Raw genomic sequence first — 9,658 nt, 5'->3', positions numbered from 1 at the left:
CCATGCCTCTCGCTAAAGCACAACAATGCATCTCGCGGAAGCAAAACTGTGCCTCTCCCAAAAGAAAAAAATAGAAAATATTTTTTTCATTTTCAAGAGGCACAGCCGTGCATCTCGCGGTAGAAAAAAAGAATAAACACATTTAAAAATAAAATTTTAAAAATAAAGATGAAAAGAAGGTAAAAAAAATAAAAACAAAAAGGAAATATGAAAACCAAAAATATAGAATAAAAAAGGGCCTAAAAGATAATTATAAAGGTCGAGAAAACTGATGGGAAAAAACGAACGTGTGGCACGAAGAACAAATGTGCCAGGGCCCAAGGTCGAACAAAGTGTCTGTATTTTCTACAAAAACAGTAGAAAGCGAGGCTTATGGGAGCAGCTAGTGAAGAGCGCTCGTTTCCAGCCTTCCCAAAGGTCACTTGGGGATGGGTTGAGAGTGCGCCACTCTTAGCCGTCACCACATGTCGTGCTTTGGGCACTTCCTCCGAATTTGTTTTTTAGTTTTATTTTTTCGCATAGGTTTGCTGCCTTTTAGATTTTTTTTTGGCTTTTCGGTTTTTCACCGGCCTTCCTTAGCTTTTTGACCAATTTTTTTTGGAGTTTTTTAACGCGAAAAACACGTTTCCTTTTCACGAGAGGCACGGTTTTTCTTCCGTGAGAGGCATGGTTTTGCTTCTGCGAGAGGCATGGTCGTGCCTTTCGGAAACGAAAAATTCGTTTTCTCTTTTTTTTCTGCGAGAGGAACGGTTTTGCTTCTGCGAGAGGCATGGTTTTGTTTTTGTGAGAGACACAGTTTTGCTTCCGCGAGAGGCATGGTTTTGCTTCTGCGAGAGGCATGGCCATGCCTCTCAAAAACGGAAAATACTGCATTTTCTCTTTTTTCTTCTTCCGCGAGAGGCACGGTTTTGCTTCTGCGAGATGCATGGTTTTGTTTCCATGAGAGGCACGAGTGTGCCTCTCAGAAACAAAAAAAATATGTTTTTTCTTTTTATTTCTGCCACGAGAGGCACGATGATAACTCACAAGTGTAGGGGATCAATTCTAGTTTTTTTTGATAAATAAGTGTGTCGAATCCAACGACGAGCTAAAGGTAGAACAAATATTATCTCAAGTTCTATCGACCACAGATACAACTCTACGCGCACTTAACATTTGCTTTCCTAGAACAAGAATAAAACTAGAAGTACTTTGCGAGAATTGAACTATGAATAAATTGCAAGAAAATATAAGTAAATAGATTTTGTCACACAAGAAAGTTATTTGTCCCTAGATGATCGATAAGTAGACCGGTGATCATTATTGCAATTTTATATGAGGAGAGACATGAGCTAACATACTTTCCCTACTTGGATCATATGCACTTATGATTGGAACTCTGGCAAGCATCCGCAATTACCAAATATCATTAAGGTAAAACCCAACCATAGCATTAAGTATCAAGTTCTCTTTATCCCATACACAACAACCCCTTACTCGGGTTTGTGCATCTGTCACACGCCAGCCACCATAAAAGAATCATGAACGTATTGCAACACCCTACAAAGGGGATCCCTCATGTTTGCACGACATGGAAGGCACCAAAGGACAACACCAAAATAAAATATACAACTCAAACCAATCATGATCATCTATCAACCCACAGGATAAAACAGATCTACTCAAACATCATAGGATAACCACATATCATTGGATAATAATATACAGTGTTAAGCATCATGTTTATGTAGAGAAATACAACAGGAATAGAGAGGTTACATCATTGCATAGATGGGGAGAAAGTTGGTGTTAACGGTAGCAATATTGTTGATGTAGATCACTGTCGCTATCCTTGCCCCGGCGGCACTCCAGCACCACCGGGAGAGAGGGGGAGAGAGCCCGCCTCCTCCTTCTTATTCCTTGGCCTCCTCCCTAGATGGGAGGAGGGTTTCCCCTCTGGTCCATGGCCTCCATGGCAGCAGAGGGACGAGAGCCCCTCCGAGATTGGATCTCTCTCTATTATGTTTTGTTTCGCGTTCCTCTTTTCTGTCCCTTCACCTTTTTTAATTCCCCGAAGATCCATAGCTTTGATAGGGCTGAATTTTTACACGACTGTTTTCCATAAATATATTTCTTTCGCCCGAGAAGGGCCCCAACCGACTTACGGGTGCCCACAAGATACCACCGCGTGCCAGGGGGACCAGGCGCGCCCTAGTGGGTTGTGGAGGCCGTGGGCCTCCGTTTGCATTGATTTCACCTCACAAAAATCACATATATACCAAAATAATTCTCCGTAAATTTTTATCGCGTTTGGACTTCGTTTGATATGGATATTCTGCGAAACAGAAAACATGCAACAATCAGGAACTAGCATTGGGCACTGGATCAATATGTTAGTCCAATAAATTATATAAAATGTTTCAAAAAATATGTGAAAGTTGTATAATATTGGCACAAAAATAAAAAATTATAGATACGACGGAGGCGTATTAGCATCCCCAAGCTTAATTCCTGCTCGTCCTTGAGTAGGTAAATGATAAAAAGATAATTTTTGATGTGGAAAGCTACCTAGCATAATCTTGATCATATATGTAATTATGGCATGAATATTAAGACAAGAGTGATTCAAAGCAATAGTCTATAATTTGACATAAAGACATCAATACTCAGTCATCCCAACAAACAATCATATCTTTCTAAATATTAATATTAAAGAACATTATCCCTACAAAATCTTATAGTCTTGTCATGCTCCATCTTCTTAACACAAAATATTTATCATGCACAACCCCGATGACAAGCCGAGCAATTGGTTCATACTTTTTAACGCGCTTCAGCTTTTTCAACCCCCATGCAATACATGAGCGCAAGCCATGGACATAGCACTATGGGTGGAATAGAGTATGATGATAGGGGTAAATATAAAGAAAACAAAAAGGAAGAAAGTCTCACATCGATGCGGCTAATCAGCGGGCTATGGAGATGCCTATCAATTCATATCAATGCGAGGATAAGGGATTTCCATGAAACGAATGCACTAAGAGCTATAAGTGTATGAAAGCTCAAACTAAAAACTAAGTTGGTGTGCATCTAACTCTATAATAAAAAATTCCCACTAGTATACGAAAGTGACAGCATAGATGACTCTCTATATGAAAAACATGGTGCTACTCTGAAACACAAGTGTGGAATTAGCATGCCCCTTCTCTCTTTGTCTCTCTCTATTTTTTTTTTTCGGAGTCTCATCCCGACTTGTGGGGGATCATAGTCTCAATCATCCTGTCCTCACTGGGACAATACTCTAATAATGAATAATGATGATCATCACACTTCTATTTACTTACAACTCGATACCTGAAACAAAGTATGACCCTATATGAATGCCTCTGGCAGTGTACCAGGATGTGTAATGATCTAGCATAGCAATGATATAAAAAATGGACAAGCCATGGAAATATCATGCTAGCTATCTTACGATCATGCAAAGCAATATGACAATGAATGCTCAAGTCATCAAAACGGGAGCGGTGTGATACGTCTCAGAAATATCTATAATTTTTGATTGTTCCATGCTGTTATATTATCATTCTTGGATGCTTTCCAATCATTTTTAGCAACTTTCACTACAAGGATACGGGTCTATTGCAACAAAATCGTTCGTCGCAATACATGCCGATTTGTGGCGATAAGTACATATTGCCACAATACATCGTTCGTTGACAGCCGTTGCGACTGGACGCATGGTAATAGGTTATTGCCACAAAAAAGCAATCGTGGCAATAAAGTGTGCTATTGCAACAACCATGTGGGAAGTCGCCACATGTTTTTCCATGGCAACACTCACCTGATGCCACAATTTGCTTTGTGGAGATAGCTTTAATGCAACATGTAAAGAATCGTGGCGACTGATAGCTCGTGGCGATAGACATTTGTGGCAACAACTTATGCCAACGACGCTCGTTTCGTGGTGCATACTCTTTCGTGGCAATAGTCAATTGTGGCAACAAACTATGGCAGCAATCCTTGTTTACATGGCATTAGGTATTTTGCCACGAACCGCTACATTTGTGGCATTAACTTATGGCAACAAATATTCCGGTCATCGTAACAAGAAATTGCAACATAATAGTTTTTGTGGTGATAAGTAGGTATCACAACGGGTGAAATGTTTGTAGCAAGAAACTATTGCGACAATTTTAATTTTCGTGCTGCTAACATGTGGCAACCAAAAGTAGGTTGTGGCAATAGCCTATTGCAACCTAAAAAAAATACAGACATTCAATTACAATATTCAAAACCATACGTATAATATGTACATTAATAAAATTCATAATTCTCATAGTAAATATCCATCAAATGAAACTCAAATGTAATTTAGCCATCCCAATTAAGTGCCAAGACTAAACTGTCCGTGATCTAGAGTCACGTCGAGCTAGTTCTTTGGATCCTGCAATCAAGAAATAAAAAAAACTAGTTGATGAGTCCAACATAACATATGCCATACAATTATTCCAGCCCCATTGTTAAAAAGAACTATTGCCAGACTAACTGGAGGAGTAATACTGTGTCAGCAAGCATGTAACTGAGGGGTCAGAACAATCTTACAAGTGTAAATGTCTAAAGCGTATGCACAAGTACATGTACTTAAAGCTTCCGCTATTGATTTAAGCTGTGACTCAATCTATAGTTTCAATTAAGTTCATGTCCCTAGCTAGCACATATTCATTTTTTTAAGTTGTGACTCAATGCAGCAGCAACGCATGATGAAAGAGAAGAAGCAGCTAGCTAATTATGAAGGCCAATGACATGCTCACTTGAAAGTGGACCATGAATTTCAGTTTCTTTGTTTTCAACCTCTTAATGTGTTTTGTCCTCAAAGCGGAAAGAACAATTATAGGTGCCGCATCAATATTGACACTATAAAAGATGAAACAAGAATAACACGATCCAACACATGAATAATCCCAGCTGATGCAGAAGCATGCCGAACGCACATCATTGAATAACTATAGAATAACCAAAAGTCAGTGTACTCACTTAAACATCCTGGGACTCTGTGTTAGACCATGTTCCGTTCTTAGCTTCGGTTGTGTTCCTATCAATTCATCAAAACCAAATATAACCCGTCAAAAAAGCTATTTCATTTTAACACATAGTAGACAAAGAGTGATCTTAAAGATAACCTGAAATTTTGAATCAGTGCCAAAGTACTCAATCATCCATTCACTCTTCCGGTAGTAAATCTTCCGGCAGATTAGCCAATCTAGCTGCATCTGTTTTGTATGCCTTATAAGTGGAGCTTTAGAGTTGATCACCGGCCTCTATATCGCTCTTTCGCAATTTTGAGAAAATTTTCTTCTGTTTCTGGTGTATCTTCCAGGCCCATCTGTCCTGTAAAGCACACAACAAATGAATATACATAAGCAGTGCATATCCATGGTACAATAAGATAACACATGTGAAAAAGGTTGTATGCACTATGATATGAGCAAAATGTCGCTATAGTGTCCCAAATCATGATGCCACCTACACATTTATATGCGGCTGCTTCCAATTGTGCCACAATGAACCAACAAAATGGCCAGCATTAGAAATCATGGAGAGCTTTCAATGGCATTTGCGAGAAAAAAACATAAAGGGAAACCATGGAATTGATTATTTTGTGCAAGGTAAAAAGTGAAAGTAGTCATCCAACCAATTAGCCAAAAGACCACAATTTGTTTATACCTCCACTCAAACCATTCATAAGCAGTTTTTTGTTCTTGGTCTGTACATGGACCGCTGTCTAACATGAATGAAGAACAGGAAGGCGCTAACAAAAAAGATGATAAAATGAGCTCAAAGTAAACATATGGAAATGTCCCTAATGCTAAACCTCACATGAGTGAGAGTCACTTCCAAATCATGTATGAATAAAGGAAATCGTTTTACTGTTAAAATGAATCAAACAGATGAAATGCTTAAAAGAAGAGAAAAGCATGATACATTTTTATCTCTACTTCCTCTGCCTTCCACGGCTAATTCAAGGATATCAGAAAAGGTCTGTAATACATATAAGAGCATTTAGTTTGATTTTTTAATATGGAAGAAAGTGAATCAATCTCATCACCGAAGAGCATGAACAATATTACCTTCCAATCAGTCTCAGGCTCGACCAATTTGGCCAAAGCACATAGATCCAAAGTATCTGCACTACGGAGGCGCTCGTCACTGGATCATTGCCGCCGGCCTACTCTTCCTCTCTTCAGGCCTGGAAAATTTGGGTAGAGCAGAGTTTGATATAATGCCATGATACTTTAGCAGCTGTTAGAGGTGAATATTAGCATATGCAAAAAGAAGAATACTGATCCAAGTCACTTACACCAACAAACTCTACTTTCAGTTAAGAACACAAAATCAAGCGAACGGAAAGTGGGGTCAACTGAACAAGGTGAATATTAGCATAGCAAAGAGAAGAATACTAATCCAAGTCACTTACATCAACAAACTCTACTTTCAGTTAAGAACACAAAATCAACGAATGGAATGTAGAGTCAACTGAAACAAATTTTGATCAAAGTTGTCACGCTACAACCTGAAAAACTACAAATGTCTGAAAGTTATTTATAGAACTAACACCACCCTCTACCATAGGATTCCTAGAACTAAAAAGAATAGGCTGCACAGAATGGCCTCCTATTTGGGTGCACCTTATATTTCCTACAATAAAACGATTGAAATGGCTAGGCATTTGATCGAGCAGGTGCTAGCCAGAGAGGAACACATCTTTCCTTACGCGTGATATTGCAAGCCTGCTAGGAGTTCTGTTGTGCACCGTGTAGGCATGGATAAAATAGAATATGCACATAGCAATATGAGAATTTGTGGGGATTAAGTTAAAAGAGACCCGGACACCCATACCCTACTGCAGAATGAAAAATAATTACGAGGAACTGAAGAAAGAAGGAGCTCACCAGGGGGAGATGCAACCAGAAGGAAGCAAGGAGGGTGCCTCGGGGTCGGAGCCTCCATGACGACGTCGGGTGTGCATCGGCCGTCGGACGGACCTCAGATAAGGAGAACAGACGAGGCAAGGAATCACCACCGCCTCCCCCGGCGTCGTGTGCCGGAACCACCACTGTGCCTCGAACTCGTCCTCAGGTCGCTGCTGCACCGCGCGGGAATAAGAGGGCAAAGCTCCTAGCCGAGGCCGCCGGCCGCCGCGCCGCGAAGAACATGGGCGCGGTTGCTGCTCTCCTCATCCGCATCGAGGTCGCAGCTGCTGCTCCCCTCATCCGGATCGAGGCAGCACCTCCCCTCCATGGTCGTCCTCCTCGGTTGCGGCCGTTTCTCCGTCGTCGACCGGCAGAGACGGCGGCCTCTGCCTCCGTCCTCCACCATCTCCGCCTCAAGCTCAGATCCAATCGCCCGTGAAGACGCCTTGTGATTTGGTTTAGAATAATAGTAATCGTGGATAGTTAGGAAGAGTGTTTAGCGGTAAGGATAAATAGACTCTATTTTTTTTGGTGAAAAAATAATATTTCAAAGCAATATAACACATATATGCTGATAAAAATAATGTTACTAAAATATGTTTGTAAAAAGTTATTTCTCGGTGAAAAAACCACCATATCCGAGAATCATGGAGAGGCGGCGCCCTCCTCTTTGACGTTCTCGCCGTCGATATTTGTATATTTCTTATTTATACATTGTTTCCCAGTTATTTGGTATATATGTATGGTAAGTATAAGTAGTTCAACGTGACCAATCCATGGCATCATATGTTTAGAGGATACCATATTTTGCATTGTTGTTGTCATTGAGTGTTTTCAAGTCCCTACAAATCGTCTCACGGCCGTCATCTTCCCTCTAAACTAGATCGGGAGATTCCCGACGAAATCGTCTCAAGTCTGTCATCTTCCCTAAGTCCGACTGTAGGCGGCGTGTGGGAAGCTCGCATCCATGGCATGTGGAGAGGCTCGAGCTCGCGGGCGAAGGTCGAGAAGAGGGACGGCGGAGCTGCTTGGTCAGCATCGAGGATGGAGGAAGAGGGCGGCGGGAGCCATGGCCGACCAGGAACGACGTGCAAGATCACAGGGACGGCTTGCCGGCCAGGGCTTGCCGCCCGGGTCAGGACGGCGCGAGCTGCAGCCTGGGAGGGGTGGCCGTCGCGCGGGAAGTAGGGGTCGTGACCGGCATCTAGGGATCCCAACCGTCGCTGTTCGCAGCTGGTGCCACCTGGTACTTGGGACGATGGATCTGGCGAGATAGCCGCCGCCACCAAGACCCAATGGACCCCGACACTGGAGGCCACATCTGCGTCACCCGCCTCCCAATGTAGCCGCTAGGAAGCGGGATCGCGCTGTCGTGATTCTCCGCATCGCGACGCCCTTGCCCGTCAAATTCGTCCCGCATCGGATCCACGCGCGATGGAGCGAAGAAGCCCTGCCGCCGCCATCCTTGTTGGAATATCATGGTTTAGTTGCTATATCCAGTTCTACTGGTATAATTGATGCTACTGTTGTAGATTAATTTAAAAAAAGTCATAAAATTTGAAAACAGTTATTTGAATTTGAAAAAAAAGTTAATCAATTTGAAAAGGTTCATTTGTTTTGAAAAAAGTTCATCGAATTTGGAAAAAAGTTCATTGATTTTTTTAAGTTAACAAATTAGAAAAAATCATCAATTTTGGAAAAAGGTTCATGAATTTAAGTAAAAGTTCATGGATTTGTTGTCACTTTGTGATTTTTTCTCATGATGTTTTTATTCTGTTTTTGTGTTCTTTCTTTCTTTATCCTTTTTCTTTTTTCCGAAATGCGTGGATTCCTTTCAAATTCATGGAGTTTTTTTCAAAAGCGATGAACCTTTTTTTTCCAAAATCCATTGACCTTTCCTACGCAGAGATATAGGATCGATCCTGTCATCTGCACCTTTTTTGTGTCTTTGACGAAAAGAAATACAAAAGTATATAGGCCGACCCTGGTAAGAGGGCATTCAGCGCCAGTTTTTTTTTTTGGGAAAGGCCATCATGGCTAGTTTTATTAAATCAAATAACACTTACATCGCCTGCTAATAGTTCAGAAATAAAAGAGGGCAGTGAGTCCAACCACAAATTTGATGTATCAACACGGCCATTTTGCGCTAGAGTCCCGATTACAATGCTCTAAAACGACCTTCCGAAAATAAACTAGTAGTAACTTGCAATCTTCTAGGATTGGCGCTGCGATCATCGAATGCCCCAAGTTTTGTTGTAGAGCCTCCACAAGAATTAGGTTGTCCGTTTGAACACGAACAAAATTACAAACAGCTGTGTTTGCGAGTTTGAAAACCTCCCGTAGAGCTGCAGCCTCAGCCGAGAACACATCAGCTACATAATCAAGTTTTGTCCCAAAAAAGTGTGCATGAGTAGTATAGAACACACGATCTAACGTGAGTGAACCAAGTCCCTACCCACCATAATACATAATGTTTTTGTCTAAATCTGGCAGCTCAGTTTATGTAAACTATAGGGAGCGACAGATTTCATCTTTTTTTTTGAAATTTCGAACAGAATTTTTATTTTTCACAAAGTTCAATGTTTTCTGAAAGTCGAACAAAATTTGTAAGACTCGAACATCTTTGGAAATCTCAAACATTTTTTGAAAAAAAAGTAACAAAATTGAAAATGAGTACATTTGTTGAAACTACTAATAACTTTTTG

At 41.0% G+C, this 9,658-nt stretch overlaps 1 long non-coding RNA gene across 6 annotated transcripts; it reads right to left on the bottom strand.

The window, feature by feature from the left end:
- Positions 1-4,072: 4,072 nt before the first annotated feature.
- On the bottom strand, positions 4,073-7,444 carry LOC123113030 (uncharacterized). Of its 6 annotated transcripts, none has more exons than XR_006455849.1 (6): positions 6,933-7,444; positions 6,111-6,229; positions 5,510-6,021; positions 5,163-5,370; positions 5,017-5,074; positions 4,073-4,426 (listed from the first exon to the last, which is right to left on the bottom strand). It is a non-coding gene; the product is annotated as an uncharacterized lncRNA (long non-coding RNA). The 6 variants fall into 6 exon arrangements; XR_006455852.1 differs by having other exon boundaries at positions 5,163-5,365; XR_006455850.1 differs by having other exon boundaries at positions 5,965-6,021.
- Positions 7,445-9,658: the final 2,214 nt, after the last annotated feature.

The sequence above is a fragment of the Triticum aestivum genome, chromosome 5B, assembly GCF_018294505.1.
Source record: "Triticum aestivum cultivar Chinese Spring chromosome 5B, IWGSC CS RefSeq v2.1, whole genome shotgun sequence".
In the NCBI taxonomy this organism is placed as follows: domain Eukaryota; kingdom Viridiplantae; phylum Streptophyta; class Magnoliopsida; order Poales; family Poaceae; genus Triticum; species Triticum aestivum.
Note: the sequence above shows the minus strand (reverse complement) of the source record. Positions and strands in the feature narration are given on the sequence as shown.